This window comes from Strigops habroptila, chromosome W (assembly GCF_004027225.2).
Source record: "Strigops habroptila isolate Jane chromosome W, bStrHab1.2.pri, whole genome shotgun sequence".
Lineage (NCBI taxonomy): Eukaryota > Metazoa > Chordata > Aves > Psittaciformes > Psittacidae > Strigops > Strigops habroptila.
The window spans coordinates 9,633,992-9,651,230 of NC_044301.2; the positions used below are offsets into that span (position 1 = coordinate 9,633,992).

Below are 17,239 nucleotides of genomic sequence, written 5' to 3' on the forward strand. Positions count from 1 at the left end.
GCTCCTATATGGTACTTTTAGTCATGCTTAGCAGGCAGTGTCTCTGTCTACTGAAATACATATTTAGACAAAGAATTATTTAAAAATGCGTTGTTGCCAAGATACTTAATGAAATGTTACTAGTGATACCTACAAATATGCTAAAATGCTCTTCTATTTCCTTCTGCTCTAAAACATGAAAAGTATCATAAAATCAACAAGTAGGCTTGACTGGATAACATATATCTACATTAGCAGTGGCTGATTTCAATGTGTTTTGAAATGCTTCAAAAATGTCAGACACACTTCTTGTCATTGCTGCTCTTTCATGCTGTGTGATTTCATGGAACTCTGAAGCACAAAGAGGGAAGTTTAGGGAAACTTTCAAAATTTGCTGTAAAAAATAGAATCCCATTGCATCCCTGTTTAAATATATAAAATAGGTAAAACTTTCAGAGGTTTTATTCTTCCATTTAAATGTTTTTGTTGGTTTGAGTTCTTCAGAAGAATTGAAGGAAAGAGCCACTTTAATTATATGATTTGATTCAGAAGGGTCTGATAGTCAGTGGAAGAATTTTTCAGTACTTCGACTGGAACAAGTGGTATGGGGATATTCTGATCACACACCGCTGTCTTGTACAGGGGAGCAGCCTCCGGAGTGAGAGACGACAAAGAGATGGATGAAATGGGCTGCTGCAAGTCCTGCAGCCTGACTACATAATTTGCAGTGTGTTCTGTAGTCCTGGATGCTGCTTCCTCTTCCAGGCTAATGTTTATAGATATTTAATTTCTTTGACAAGGGTCCATAAGAAAATACGGAGGACGATCATCTGTGGGAATATATATTTGTGTTGCTCCTGGCCCCATGCATTCATCGTAGCTGAAAGAAAAAAAGATTTTTTCATTAGATTCCTGTGAGAAATGCCACAGTACATTATTTTCAGCATAACAGGGGCAGGTAAAGTGAGAAGAAAAGGATCATCTGGTGTTTTGTTCTTCAGCCCACATTCTTGCTTACCCTGCCATGTGAGACACTCGAGAGCATAATACTTAAAAGAACATCTCCAAATACCTAAAGATCATCCCAGAAGTCTTGGTGACTTCAGACCCCATCCTCCTGCATGAAAGTAACATCTGTGGCAGCACCATTCAGCTGAAGTGCCTGGGGATAAGCCCAGCTACTTACAGCTGGTTATGCAGGAGCGAGAGGACCAACACTGTGGGCTCACACAAACCTGTGCATGCTGCACACCCAGCACGGTGGGGGTTCATTCCTGCTCTCACATGCTTATAAGTAGCTAAGTTAGAAAATGGCTGGGGAAGAAGGAAGTGGTGGTGCTGTTTTAGTTATGAAATAAGCAATGGAGAGCTTTAGATGGAGTTGTCACATTAAATGCAGTCCTCCTGACTCACAGGTCTCTGGTGCTCAGCCAGCTACATGTGGTGGGTTGTCTGGGTTGCAGATCTGTGCTAGCAGGCAGGGGCAGCAGGATTTCTTGCTGAGGTGCAGAGCTATGATGAATAACCTTGACAGACTCATGCTGGTCATTCGGAGACTTGGGACACTACCTGTCGCGTTCCTCCTGTGAAGGAGGAATGCAAGACAGACCAATTTGTGGGGTTTCTATGAGGAGCCAGCTCAGGTCTATCCACGCTTCATAGTTCTGTCTGTGCCACCAAGATAGAGCCAAACTATTACCTCCTCACTCTGCTACCATGCTCAGTGCTTGCTGTCCTGCTGTGAATGCAGACAGGCACCTTAGACTGCAGCTTGGACTGCACAGCCTAGTGTGGCCCACGAGGGGGAAATAATGAGCCTACATAGACCAGCGTGTCTGTGCTTGTGTTTTCCCATGATCTGTGTTGCAGGAAGAGGATGGGAGTGGACGGAGCGGACATGAGCAGGGCTCTGTGCATTTGTACCGTGCCGCACTGGCACTGCCCAGCCCTCTGAGCCCAAGGGCTCTGCCGAGATGGCACTGCAGCCCTAGGGAGGGCTCCAGAGCTGGTGGATCTGGTCTGTTATCTGGGCGGTCCGCTGTCTGGCTATCATAGCATCACCTGTTTAGTCACAAATTAAAGCTGACTCCAGTTTTGCTATCAAACCAGCCCAGACCTGGTGGTATGAAAGAAGGTCCTGTTTTCCTGGCTCATTGGCTACAAGCAAAAGTGAGGAAGAGTCATAATATCATGATCTTAAATGTTAGACCTGCTTTGTGGCTGCCTTAACCGTGGGCAATCTCTCAATTCTGAAGGAGGGAATGTTTCCTTTAAATAGCCATTGCCTACTGTAATGGATGGGAACCTAGCTGAGAGTTGATTCCCTCTCATGACTGAGAGACATAACAAAGTATGTTTTTGTCAAAGTGTATTTGGTGGAGTATATATGTTTATGTTCATTGTGACTGTTTGTCAGAAAGAGGCTGGAAATGACCTTCATACTTGGCTGCACTGGGGCGCCTGGCCAACGCTCTCAGAGTGGACAATGGCAAGATCATGAGAAACTGCACAGCCCCACAAGTAAACAATTAGAGATCTGGCATAAAGCCAGTTGTTTTTCTAAGGGTATAAAAGCGGGACCCTCTTGTGGCTGAATATGAAGCCTCACCTATGGGTGGATGCACCACGCAGGAATTTTCCCAATTACCTGAGACTCCTGGCATCAGATGCAACAGGGCTTCCCAGCTGGAAGTGTGGGCCTGGATGATGATTCAGTGGTAATTGGTGATGTGATTTCTTCTTAATCTCTGTTCTCTCTATGCAGTAATGATCTGATGCATTGCTAACTTTCTTTGGTACTTGACTTATATACATATATCTCTGATTTGCTTTATTGCACTTATTTGCTATATACAGAGAGATATTTACCTGATTCACATTAGTGTGCTTGTTTGCTTTAGTGTGCTTGTTTAATAAACTGTGCATATTATACAGCTAGTGTGTGGTCATTTTGTGGCGTACCCTGCCTGTCAGCAGAACACCTACTCAGTTAACCTGAAAAACAATTCTGTTGGAGCCAGACAATTTAAGAACCCATTTCCTCATCCACGCTAACTGCAGAGCTATTAAGATCTAGGATATTTCCTGAAAGTTCAGATATTTAGCATATGTGGACTGCAGTCAGTCATTCTGCCCCCTGTAATTGCATTTCTGCCAGGCTAAACCCAAGCTAATAAACCCTACTTGTAGATTGTAAGTGGCTTGTGGCAGGGCAGCTTGCGTTGGTTAGTGTGAGCTCAAATCTACTGCAAGCAACATGGAGTCCCCACCTTAGAAAAATACTTAGTTCTGCTGTGCTCATTCACACCTTTCTCTGAGCACTCCTGAGGACTTTGATGGTATTGTTCCTAGTCCAAGTGATGGAAGTGGTTTTTGGAGAAGGGAAAGGTAAGAAAATGAAATCTTAGTACTAGGTTACTAAATAACTCAAATATCCACAGGTGTTTTTATTTTTACATCTCTTTTGTCTTTATTTCATGAGGACAATGATTTTGAATTCAGACTAGAAAATTTCAATTTCCCCATCAGAAAGAATGGTATTCAAAACCAACTCTGTTCTGAAGATCCTGAATAGGGCTGCTAGATACTTCAAAAACAAGTCCTTGTACATAGGAGGTTGAATTGTTTTTATCTAGCATATGGAAAAGATTACAGTCCAGCCTCTACTAAACCCACTGATGCTTTCAAGCATACCTGATATATTTTTAAAAGATCTTAGACCTCAGTCAGAGATCAAGGACCTGATGTCCTTAACACTTCATGAACTCAGTGAAGGAAGAGCCACTCTTCGCGGGATTACTATGAGCTGCATCTTTACTTAATTTATGTTTTGCTGACCCAAAGCACAGTGAATTTATTTAAAATCTTTCCACAGATTTTGACTAACTTAATCAGGCTAATGAAGAGCACCTACTGGGTCCTGTTACCATAGTAGAAAGAGTTTTGGTTTTTGAAAGGCCCACAGTAATGTGAGTTTCAAGGTGAAAAATGTTGAATCCTTTTGCTGAGATGCAAAAGGGAAGAAACTTCTCTATCTCCCAGTTCTGGGCCTGGGCCCAGCACAAGGGAAATCTGCCACTGACCTAAAAGAGAAATGGGCACGGCATGAACCTTCTACTTACTGTTGTTATCTGATCATCTGCATTTCCCTTGTGTTTACTTTAACATCTTTCATAGACTGCAGCTCAGCTCTGTAGAGCTAAAATGCTTGGTGGGATAAACAGCGAAATGATCTTTTGTGAAGGAGGCTTTTAAGCACCAAGACAAATGGGTAGCAAATTATGGTATTTAAGACCTGGCATTTTAGTGTTTAGTTCCAAACATCAATTATATTAGTATTAGGGCACTTTTTCTTCATACATATGATGGATAAAAAGCAATTATCTCTTTCAACAAACTTGAATGCAAGTAATATTCCCTCCCCCCATTTTTGGCAATTAAGATCACATTTTAAAAATTGAATAGGACAATAAAGAACACATACCAGATTTTCAATTCAGTAACTTTTTGGCACCTTCACAGCTATACCTACAGATCATTGTGGCCAAGGAGACAACTACGAATTCAAGTAGTTGTTGTTTTTGTTTGGTTGTTTGTTTTTTAAATAACTTCTTGTATTTCATTAGTGATTTATGATCTTGATACTCAGTTTCTCATATTCTCTTCTAAGCATGGTATCTTTGCTTGTAATGCTGACATTGCAAACAGCTATTGCTATGATACTAGTAGTGGAGGCTGCAGATAAGGTTCCTAGCATTTTCTGTTCAGGATAGAAGGGAGATGAATTAAGGTCATACAAGCAACTTTAACTTTGTGGATTTTTCCCCTAGCTTCCAAGTGGTTTGCGTGTGGGTTTTTTGGGTTTTTTGTTTAGTTGGTTTTTTTTTCTTTCCTCTCCTCTAACAGCCTCAGTAATTTGGTTGTGCTTTGAGTGCTGTTCTAGAGGCATTCCTGTAGTATAACAAACTACAAGCATGAATTTTATTTTGCAGTCTCTCATTCAAAGAGACCATAAAATGTAAACTTATACAGCTTTAACAGATCTTTTTTTATTAGAGGATTCTAAGCAAGTATTACAAGAAGTAATACACAGTTCTACAGGAACCCACTGTCCATGTCTGTTGGTGGCTGGAAAATTATTTCTCAAAATATTTAAAGGATTACTTATAAAAAATTATAATAGCAATCATTTCTTGCAGTTGATTACCATGTATTCAAGTGACTAATACTGGACTAAATCCTTACTGTTGTCTTCATGTTTAAGGAGAAGAGGCAAATGGGCTCTTGCATTTTACTGCAGTGAGGTGTGTATCATGAACTAAGTGGTACTGTGAAGTTGTCCTGCAATGTGAGGTCTGCACCTTTGGCATACCTTTTAGGTTTCCTTCTGTTGCTGCTGTCTACTTTTTTTTTTTTTTTTTTTTTTGGCCTGGTTTCTTGTTAGAATAGCTTCATTGTCACTGTAGACTATGCTATTGAGTTTTTAAGGGATAATAATATGAGGAAAGGCAAGGAGGGCTGATGTCTGTTAACATCCTCTTATCACATGTAAATTTGATCGGCAAAGAGAAGAATGTTACTTAAAAAATACAGCAGCTCTTCAAGCTGACCTTGTTGACCCAGAATGTTAAGGAGGGGGAAATAACCATGAATTTGTCAGGTCTCATTGCAATAAATATTAGGGTAAGCTTGTTGCTAAGAAAACCCAAAAGCTTATTTAACTAGCTGTCATTCATAAATTATGACCTACTCTGGGGAAAGAAGAAGGTTCTGCTTACAGAACTTTTTAAAATACAAACAATAGCTAGTGAAAAAAAGGCAAATCTGGGGAATGAAGAATTCTTCTTTGTGAAATAGATAACATTTTGTTTACTCTGTTCATTTGTTATATGTTATGACTCTACTGAAATTGCTCCTGTTGCATTGTTTCCATTTTGCTGATGACTGACTATCGTCTTTTAATAATAGTAAACAGAATCACTAAATCTGGAAAATACATGTGTTAGCCGAGAGAATGAACACATAACCACTCTAAGGAGGTTATATGTGGTGCTTTATTTCGAGGCCCCGGGAACCAGGGGTCCGCACCCAAATCTGGTTCCAAAGACCGTCACAACGTGCTTACAATTTATCCTGTAAAGTATTACATATGCATCGCCTCTCCCAATATGCTGATACATATTCATGACTCATCCCCGCTTCGTATTATAATGAGTATAAAAGTCATTTCCATATGTTCTGCGCTTGCGCAGTGCCTCCTGGTGGTCGTGGGCAGGGGTCTCAGGATGAAGTAAGTAGTCTTCCTCAGATGAAGTAAGACGTCTTCCTCGCTATGTCCTTTTTACCTTTTAGGGTCCTGGATAAATCCCAACGATTGTGTTTGCGCCAGTATTCTTCTCTCTCTCCTTGACTGGTTCTTAGTATACAACTCTGTTTCTTAACACAATTAAAAGTTCTACTTGAATAATCTTTAAAGTACTGTTCCTTCCAAACCACTACCTTATAAGGATATCGCTTGAATAGTCTCATAAATCTATGTCCATATCCTAGGTACTAGGTCTCCCTGACCTAAAACACAAATCAACCAAATCAGTAAGGCTGAATGCTATATATGTATATATTGATTAAAACTTGATTAAACTTCTGTTAATCAAACGTTATGATTTCTAACATTTCCCCCCTTTGAAAATACTTCATCTTCTGCAAGTATTTTCACTCATATAGTTGTTTCCTGATAAGTGGAAGGTGGAGGTGTTGGGTGTCGTGGATATTGTCGAGTCACTGCTCCAATGATTTTATGTGTCCAATTGGTATTCCGGGTTATCTCTTTTCGAATACAAAAATATACCAAATAGATTACAAGGAACACAAGTAATAGAGTAAACACTGTCTCTATGAGGGAATGAATCCATCCAGTAAGGTGGATTCCCAATCCATCAAATAATGTTCCTACCCAATTATGATTTATTTCTTCTTTTTCCTTTTCAGCTTCTTTTTCAATTTTTCCCAACTGAGTATTGTCATATTCTATATCTGCAGTTACGTTTGGTATATGCACACAGCAGTGATCGGCTCTATCCTTGAGATATCCACAAACACCATGTTCTTTCAACAACCATTTCACTGTTTCCTTAGCCTGATTGGTGCGACAGGGAGAGGCTTCTGGCCATCCAGAAAAAGTGTCAACCCCTACTAACAAGTATCGGTATCCCTGTGTCTTGGGTAATTCCACAAAATCAATTTGCCAATAGTCACCCGGCTCCATACCTACTCTGATATGTCCCATTTCTACTTTCCTTCTGACTACTGGATTGTTTTTCAAACAAATTTCGCATTTAGATCCTATGGATTTTGCCATTGTTAACATCTGTGTAGAGATTATTCCTCGTTTTAAATATGTTACCAATGCCTCTGCCCCCCAATGACATTTTTGATGTTCGATTTGTAGAATTGTTCGCATGATGGCAGGTGGTACCACCACTTGTCCAGTAGTGGTTACGTACCATCCTTTCGGATTCAGTCGAGCCTTTACTAATTCAGCTAATTTAACATCTTCTTCCGAGTATCTTGGGTTTTGATTCATATAATTCTGTAATGGGCTTACCTTCGTTGGTACCAGGGCCATAACAGTCTGTACCTGTCATGCAATTCGTCTAGCCATCCGATCCGCAAATGTATTTCCTTCGGCTATCTTAGAATTTCCTCCTTGATGTGCTTTACAGTGCATGATAGCCACCTGTTCTGGTAATTGCACAGCAGTTATCAAATTCAGAATTTCCTCTTGGTATTTTATATTTGTCCCTTGTGGGGACAGGAGCCCTCGTTCCTTCCATAGAGCTCCATGTATATGGACCACACCGAATGCATATTTCAAATCTGTCCATATATTTACCTGCTTTCCTTTGCTCAGTTCTAAAGCTCTGATGAGAGCTATTATCTCTGCCTGTTGTGCTGAAGTCCCTGGGGGCAGAGCTTTTGCTTCTATTAGGGTGTTTTGTGTGGTTACTGCATATCCGGCATAACGGACTCCACTTTCCACAAAACTGCTTCCGTCAGTAAAAAGTTCCTGATCAGGTTGCTCAAGTGGGGTATCCTTCAAATCGGCCCTCGTCGCATATGTATATTCAATCGTCTCCACATAATCGTGTTCTAATATGCCGTCCTCTGTATTTGTACCTAGAAAAGCGGCTGGGTTCAACAAGTTAGTTGTCTTTAGAGTCACATCATCTTGTTCAGTTAATACCGCCTGGTATTTCATCATCCGACCCAGGGATAGCCAGTACCCCCCTTTTTGTTCTAAAACAGTCATTACCATGTGTGGCACATATACATCAATATGTTTTCCTAAAGTCAATTTTCTTGCTTCTTGTATTAAAGTCACTGTTGCTGCTACTGCTCGTAGGCACGATGGCCATCCAGCACTTACCGGATCCAGCTGTTTGGAGAAGTATCTCACTGGTCACTTCCAGCTTCCCAGTCTCTGCGTCAGGACTCCCAACGCCAATCTTTGTCTCTCATGCACAAACAGCTGGAAGTCCTTGGTTAAATCCGGTAATCCCAGGGTGGGTGCTTTTATTAACGCTTCTTTTAGCTCCTTAAAAGCTTCCTTTTGGGACCCTTCCCAAACGAAGGTCTGAGATTTCTGTGCCTCATATAAAGGTTTAGCTATCAGTCCATAGTCCGATATCCATAACCTGCACCAACCCGCCATTCCAAGGAATGTTCTCAGTTCATGTAAATTCCGAGGCTCTGGAATAGCACAAATTGCCTTTATACGATCAATTCCCAACTTCTGTTGTCCCTGGGAGATTTCACTGCCCAAATACATTACAGTAGTGCAGGCAATCTGGGCTTTCTCCCTCGAAACCTTATACCCATTTCTTCCCAATTGATTCAGAATCTCTATTGTTACTCGTATGCCCAGTGATTCTTGTTCAGTTGCAATAAATATGTCATCTACATATTGCAACAAAAGGTATTGTGTCCTTGGTACCTGAATTTTCCCTTGAGTTACCCAGAGTTCCGATTCTTTCGCCAGCTGATTTCCAAAAAGCGTCGGGCTATTCTTGAATCCTTGTGGGAGTCTCGTCCAGGTTAACTGAGTCTTACATCCATTGTGCGGGTTTTCCCATTCAAAGGCAAAGAGTTTCCTACTGCTTTTGTCAAGGGGAATGCAGAAGAAAGCATCTTTTAAATCAATTACTGTAAACCATTTATATTTCTCCTTTACAGATGTCAACAATGTATATGGATTAGCCACTACCGGATAGATATCCTTTGTTATTTCATTTATTGCCCTTAAGTCCTGTACTAACCTGTATTCACCATTTGGTTTCTTTACTGGAAAAATTGGTGTATTATATTCTGATTCACATTCTTCTAAAATTCCAAATTTTAAAAATTTCTCAATTGTTTTTACTATCCCATATCGTGCTTCTAATTTTATGGGATATTGTTTTATCCGTACCTGTCTTGCCCCTTTTTTCAATTCCACTACTACCGGCTGAGCTATCTTTGATTTTCCTGGAATTTCTGTTTCCCAAACTGTGGGGATTACTGCTTCCTCTACTTCCCTAGGTATTCAGGCCTTTGGACTGTCCTTTAACACTAGTATCTGTCCGGATTGTGATTCCGGTACCCGCATAATCAATTCTCCATTTTCAAAAATAATTTTGGCGTTTAATTTTGATAACAAATCTCGTCCCAACAGGGAAACAGGACAGTCTGGCATGTATAGAAACTCATGTATCAATTCCTTTCCCCCAAACCGTAATTCCAGGGGTCGCATGAATGGCCGCACTTCCTCTCTCCCTGTGGCCCCTATTATTGTGGCAGTCTTATTCCCTATTTACCATACAGGTCATTTAACACAAAATAAGTTGCACCAGTATCGACTAAAAATTGTACCTCCTCTTCCTCCAGCCTTATTTTCACTAGTGGTTCACCCTTTTCCGATTCTAGTCAGCTCTGACTCCCATATTCTCCCAGGGCCATGGCTTTTGCTACCTCGGATTCCCCGAAGGAGTATCCAGGTTGTGGGTCCCGTCTCAGTCTCTGAGGGCATTCATTTTTCCAATGCCCCTCCTGTTTACAATTGGCACATTGATTAATGCCTAATCTACCTGATCCTGGACTATTAAATGTTCCAAATCCTCTTCCTCGCCCACGCATTATTCCTCTACCTCTTCCCCTATTACCTGGGGCACCTTGTCCTCTGCCTTGTATTATAGCCAATAAATTTCGCTGCTGCCTCTGAGCACCATCTCTTTCTCGGTTATTATACACTTTCCAAGCTGTTTCCAGCAGCTTATCCAAATCACGCAATTCAGCACCCTCTAGTTTCTGCAACTTCTTCCTGATATCATCCTGAGATTGCCTTAGGAAAATTAGAGCCAGCTGAGCCTTAGCCTGTTCGTTTCTACATCCAGATCCATATATTTCCTGGCCACTTCTTTAAGTTGCCCCAAAAACACGGACGGAGGTTCTGTCCTTTCCTGTCTGACATTATAACTTTGACCAATTTATTGTTCTTGGCATAAGCCCCAGTGGATTGTTTCCAAAGCACCAAATCTCCCGGGGAAAAAGGAATCTTAACATACACAGGTCCCTCTGTTCCTACTCCCTGATGGAGCGGCGCCAATAATACACTGGACATTTGAATCCTTGCCTCTTTACCCTGCATATCTCGCTGTCGGGTCCAATGTGAAATTGGGGTGACGGGATATTCCCGTTCTTTTCTACATTCACATCCTTTATCTACTTCTAGGTTCTCATCATTAACGTCATCCCTTACTTCCCCGCTTTTTAGAGCGGGTGGGGCTGACGGAGCTGATGGGGCTATCAACAAATCAAAATCATCATCATCTCTCTGATGTTGCAAAACATTATTCACAGCCATGCATCCCATGCATTTCTTCTCACCCACACAGCCCTTACATTGTTCACTCGATTTTGTACTAACAACCATTATTCCACACGCCTTTCTCCATTCATCATTGTTTCTTAACGTAAAGAATAGTTCCACACATGGGACCTCGTCCCATTTTTCTTCCCGTTTGCAAAATAACATTAATTGCATAATCGTATCATAATCTAAAGTTCCATTCTCCGGCCAATGGACTTGATCCTCTAATGCATATTGCGTCCACCACACATTACAGTAATCGATCAATTTCCCTTTTTGCATCTCTTGTCCAAACCATCCCTCCTTCTAATGACTCAAAATACACCCTAACGGCGACGACTTTGGTATTGATGACATTCCGAGCTTATTTCAATACAGACTAATACAGACAAACTCAATTACAAAATATAAAAATATACCGAATACTTTACCAAACCAAACCACTGTTTGCCTGAACCTGCAGGCTTTATACCAAATAATTTACCAGACCAGACCACTGTTGCCGAACCTGCAGGGCTTTCGCCACTGTCTGACAGATGGCGCCTAGGCTTCCCCTTGGAGCTCCGTAGCCCAACCACGCACAGCTTTCGCCGTGTCTAACAGGCAGGCTTTTACCAGACCAGAAAATGGTACCAATACCAAATAATAAAGCACCGTCTCTTACCAATGCCGTTGGTCCGTCGAGAGCACCGGAGGTCGGTCGCGGTCGATGGCTCCCCGAGAATCACTCGGTGCCGGCTGGAGCTGAATCGATACGCGAGCCGCCTCAGCAATGCCCGCGAGGTCCCATCTGGGTCGCCAAAACTGTTAGCCGAGAGAATGAACACATAACCACTCTAAGGAGGTTATATGTGGTGCTTTATTTCGAGGCCCCGGGAACCAGGGGTCCGCACCCAAATCTGGTTCCAAAGACCGTCACAACGTGCTTACAATTTATCCTGTAAAGTATTACATATGCATCGCCTCTCCCAATATGCTGATACATATTCATGACTCATCCCCGCTTCGTATTATAATGAGTATAAAAGTCATTTCCATATGTTCTGCGCTTGCGCAGTGCCTCCTGGTGGTCGTGGGCAGGGGTCTCAGGATGAAGTAAGTAGTCTTCCTCAGATGAAGTAAGACGTCTTCCTCGCTATGTCCTTTTTACCTTTTAGAGTCCTGGATAAATCCCAACGATTGTGTTTGCGCCAGTATTCTTCTCTCTCTCCTTGACTGGTTCTTAGTATACAACTCTGTTTCTTAACACAATTAAAAGTTCTACTTGAATAATCTTTAAAGTACTGTTCCTTCCAAACCACTACCTTATAAGGATATCGCTTGAATAGTCTCATAAATCTATGTCCATATCCTAGGTACTAGGTCTCTCTGACCTAAAACACAAATCAACCAAATCAGTAAGGCTGAATGCTATATATGTATATATTGATTAAAACTTGATTAAACTTCTGTTAATCAAACGTTATGATTTCTAACACATGTGCTGACAGGTTTAAGCTCTGATGAAAACAACACTAAAAATGTTTATACGATGTTGTTTTACCTAAAAAAGGAAAGCTGAAACTAGAAAAATACACTGTAACTCTCTAGAAGAAGGATCACAGGAAAACGATAATGATGTGTTTCATGCCTATTTAAATAGTTCAGCTCATAATGCCATCTCTGATCATGCAATCTACTGATGATGCTATCTCAATTGTGCAATCTACTAACAGTTGGGTTTGTAGGACAGCAGCTTGGAAATCTGTCAGTGTTTCCTTTGAGGTTTTTTTTCTTAGAATACATCTATAAGTGATGTTACACATCCTTGGTGATGTACAACTACCATGAGGAAATGTATAATTTTTGACAGAACTGGTCTTATAGTTACATAAGTCATGACGTGATATTTTTCTACATTTATTTTTGATACTGACAATTTCCATTTGAGATACTAGGTGCATTTACTAACTGTATTTTGAGTTTTCTTTTGCATGCTTTGTCAGTGATTAAAAAGTGATTAAAGCTATTAATATAATAGCAATCCATCTACAGGTTGGGTGGAGAAGTGATTCAGAGCAGACCTGCAGAGAAGGACTTGGGGGTGTTGGTCAATGAGAAACTTAACATGAGCTGGCAGTGTGTGCTTGCAGCCCAGAAAGCCAACCGTATCCTGGGCTGCATCAAAAGAAGCATGGCAAGCGGGTTGAAGGAGGTGATCCTGCCCCTCTACTCTGCTCTTGTGAGACCTCCCTTGGAGTACTGCGTACAGTTCTGGTGTCCTCAACCTAAGAAGGACATGGAGGTGTTTGAGCGAGTCCAGAGGAGGGCCATGAGGATGATAAGGGGGCTGGAGCACCTCCCATATGAAGACAGGCTGAGAGAGTTGGGGCTGTTCAGCCTGGAGAAGAGAAGGCTGCGTGGTGACCTCATAGCAGCCTTCCAGTATCTGAAGGGGGCCTATAAGGATGCTGGGGAGGGACTCTTCATCAGGGACTGTAGTGATAGGACAAGGGATAATGGGTTCAAACTTAAACAGGGGAAGTTTAGGTTAGATCTAAGGAAGAAGCTCTTTACAGTGAGGGTGGTGAGGCACTGGAACAGGTTGCTCAAAGAAGTGGTAAATGCTCCATCCCTGGCCGTGTTCAAGGCCAGGCTGGATGGAGTCTTGGGTGACATGGTCTAGTGCAAGGTGTCCCTGCCCATGGCAGAGAGGTTAGAACTAGATGATCTTAAGGTCCTTTCCAACTCTAACTATTCTATGATTCTATTACTGTCTCAGTTATTCATTTAGTTCAATTCTTGAACAGTGACTCAGAATAAAGAGCCAGAAAATATTTATTAAAAAATAAACACCCTGAATTGTTGGGGCCTAGTAATTAGGAGAATGGTAGTGCAAGAATAAGCAAATGTAGTTAAGTAAGTGGCACCTCCTCCTATGCAGTTTCAGTCCTCCTAGTTACTGTGCGTAAAATCAAAATCCATCTGCCTCTGGGTCTGGATAGTACATGAGAATTTTCTACTATGATCCCAAAGTACAGGAGGTGAGGGGCTAAGTAACAAACATGTAAGACCTAGAGATAACAGCCCACAGTGTCAGCCAAGACAGGGCCCTGAGGATGATCCAAAGCTCCATAAAATCACTGCAGTATTGTTTGAGAATGTTTGGTTGCACAAATGTGGCTATTTAAACAAGGGGGAGACTCCTCTTAAGGTACTGAGACCAAGCCATTAGGCCTTAGTTGAAATAACTTTACTTTTTAGCATGAGTATGATTTAGAACTTAAACATGACTGCTTGCTTAGCAGGGGGCCCCTCTGCGGATGAGGAACTGCCCTTCTGGTGAGGCATGATAAGCAATGCGTTAGAATTTGGGCCTGTAGACAGCTTGCATCTGCTTCTGTAAATTGCTTCTAAGCAGGGACATCCCTAATGGTACTACAGTTATGTAACTTACCGAATTGTATGTGTGGATGCTTTAGATAAAATTATATCAAGATAGAAATGTAAAGTATAAAACCCCCCTGAAATTTACTGTGCTTTGGACACGTGTATGGAGGTTTGAACCCCCACATGCTCCCGGTGCCAATAAAGGCCTGTGCTTTACTTTACAGTGCATACTGCGAAGTGATTTCTTTGAATCAAGTTGGCGAGCCAGGCAGGAGACTCTCTATTCGGCTGTGGGACCCTCTGGAGCTGGGGACCCTCAGGGCGCCCCTGAAGAATTCTCCAGAGAGACTCCCCGGTCTCTGTTGGATCATCGCAGGAACGGACGAGACCCTGAGACAGGTACTCAATTTCAAAGCACTACCTTACTTTGTAGTTTGGGGCTGCCTATAAGTCATACACTGGGTATTGCAGCACTGACCTGCTAGCAGTGTATGGGTGCTCGGGGTTAGAGTCCCCACTGTATTCGGGGTTAGAGTCCCCACTGTATTCGGTGTTACAGTCCCCATTGTTGTTTGTGTGGATTGTGGGTTAAAGTCCTGCCTGCATGTATGTGGATAGAGGTTGGAATTTATGCGATCTTAGCTATTGTTATCAGCCTCCTAATTTATTACATGCAGATATGTTTTAAGCCTTCGAATTCGGTACCCTGTATCTATCTGTTGAATAATGTCTGGAACAAGAAATAGTTATTGAGCTATAACTGCATGATATGGAATGAGTGAACTTATGTGTGAGACGTACAATTAAGTACGAAGTGAGTGCGGAGTTCTGATCCGTGGTTCTGTTCTCCCATGAGGGAAACAGCCAGAGATGAACGAAGTGAAAATAAACATATGTGTGAGACATGCAATTAAGTACGAAGCGAGTGTGGAGTCCTGATCCACCATTCTGTTATCCCGCAAGGGAAACAGCTGGAGACGGATGAAGTGAAAGGAAAAATATATATATTATGTTGAGACTAAGGTTTGTTTGTTTCATCCTGGGAATGAATGTAAGCCAGATTTCATTCTAAGTTGTATCCAGTGTAACAAAAAAGTTTTGGGTAAAATTTGAATGGTATTTTTATTGCACAGGGTGTGGAATTTGGTCTGAATGGGAAGAAAAATATAGGTTTGTGGAAGTAATTAAGGTATATTGAGGTCGAGAAAACAAAATAAAGATTCAGTAAGGTAAGGTGGATAGTCAGCAAAGCAAGTAAAATGGGAAACCAGGAAAGTCGAAATATAATGCTTAAAAGTCCCCTGGGATGCATCTTAAAACACTGGAAGGAAATCGGGGATCCCCCAGGAAGAATCATGAGCAAAAAGACCTTGATAAAATATTGTAACCAGTGGTGGCCATTGTATAAATTGGAAGGGAGAGAAAAATGGCCAGAAAATGGATCCTTAAACTATGATACGATGTTAGAGTTAATGCTTTTCTTACAAACGGAAGGAAAGTAGGATGAAATCGTTTACGCAGATATGTTTTTCACACTCCGAGAACATCCAGAGTGGCAGAAAGAGTGTGGGATAAACATAGCACCCAAGGATCTGTTTGTATTAACTCTAGAAAGAGAAAATAAAAAGCAAGGAGTAGGGAAATTGAAGCGGTGTTGCTCATCATGCTCTATAGGCCAGAGGTGCTTGAAATACAAAAGGGGGGGGGCTGAGGAAATGCTAGAAGATTTCGTTAGCCCCAGGGAAACTGCAGAAAAAACATCAACTCCTCCCCCTTCTCCAGAGCGTGAATGGCAAAAGGAGAGGGGAAGGCAACAAAACTCCCCTCCACCATCTTTTTCACCACTAAGCGGGAGGACATGGGCCAAGCTGCGAGCTCAATCAGCCTCACCCAGAGTAAAAGATAAGGGCATGATACAAACCCCCCTTAGGAAAGCTGCAGGACCTGAGGGACCCATGAGACTAAAGGTTAATTTCTCTATGGGAGACTTACTTAGAAAGTTGGAAATCAATAGCAAGGACCTATAGAGATGATCCCGCAGGCGTAGCAAAAAATTCAAAACCTTCACTAAAGCCCTAGACCCGGACTGGAATGATATTGATTTAACGTTAGATGCACTCACAGAAACTGAAAAGGAACTAGTACTTAAAGCCGCCAGAACCCATGTTCAGGCATTAATTGGTGCACAAACGTTGCAGGGAAATGCAGATGATTATGTCCCTAATCCCAACCATTATCAACTTCTCAAAAGATATCAAACATGGATTGCATTTGGATTGGAACATGCAATTCCTAAGTCCATGAATTGGGGAGCTTCATATGCTGTCAAACAAAACACAGGTGAAACCCCTACAAAATTTTTTTATAGATTGTGGGATGCAATGCGAAAATATACTACCATGGACCAAGGAAAGCAGCAGCTGATATCCCTCTTTCTAGGACAATCCTCAGATGATATTAGAAAGAAGCTACAAAAACTTAGAGCAGAGAACCAGAGAGATATCAAAAAGCTTATTGAGGAAGCATGGAGGGTGTACCACAACCGAGACAGTAATGAAAGGAAAAAATTAAGTCGAACAATTACTCACACGACCATTGCAGCCTTAGGGAAAGGAAATTATCAGGGAAATGGAAAAACTCGAGGCACATGGAAAGATTGCTTTCGGGGTCATAAAACAAGGGCCCCTAATAACAGAGTAGGGGCTAATCAGTGTGCTTTTTGTAAACAGGAAGAGCACTGAAAAAGGCAGTGTCCCAAACTGAAAAGGGAGGAGGGACACTTCCCATGCCTTGCTGAATTAGAAATAGAATAGGGGGTACCAGAGGGTGGAACCCCAGCCAATCCCCTGGTTATAATGAAGCTGAGGAAAGAAGACACAAATGTAGAATTTCTAGTAGGCACCGGAGCTATGTTTTCTGTGTTAAATCAACAATTAGCTTTGATTGATAATGAATCTTTAAATGTGATTGGGGTGACAGGCCAGTGGC

General features: G+C 41.7%; 1 long non-coding RNA gene across 1 annotated transcript; it reads right to left on the minus strand.

Annotated features, from left to right (window-relative positions):
• Window positions 1–7,003: 7,003 nt before the first annotated feature.
• LOC115619070 lies at window positions 7,004–16,989 on the minus strand. Its single transcript, XR_003994905.1, has 3 exons — window positions 16,979–16,989; window positions 10,544–10,548; window positions 7,004–7,274 (listed from the first exon to the last, which is right to left on the minus strand). It is a non-coding gene; the product is annotated as an uncharacterized LOC115619070 (long non-coding RNA).
• Between the last annotated feature and the right edge of the window lie 250 nt (window positions 16,990–17,239).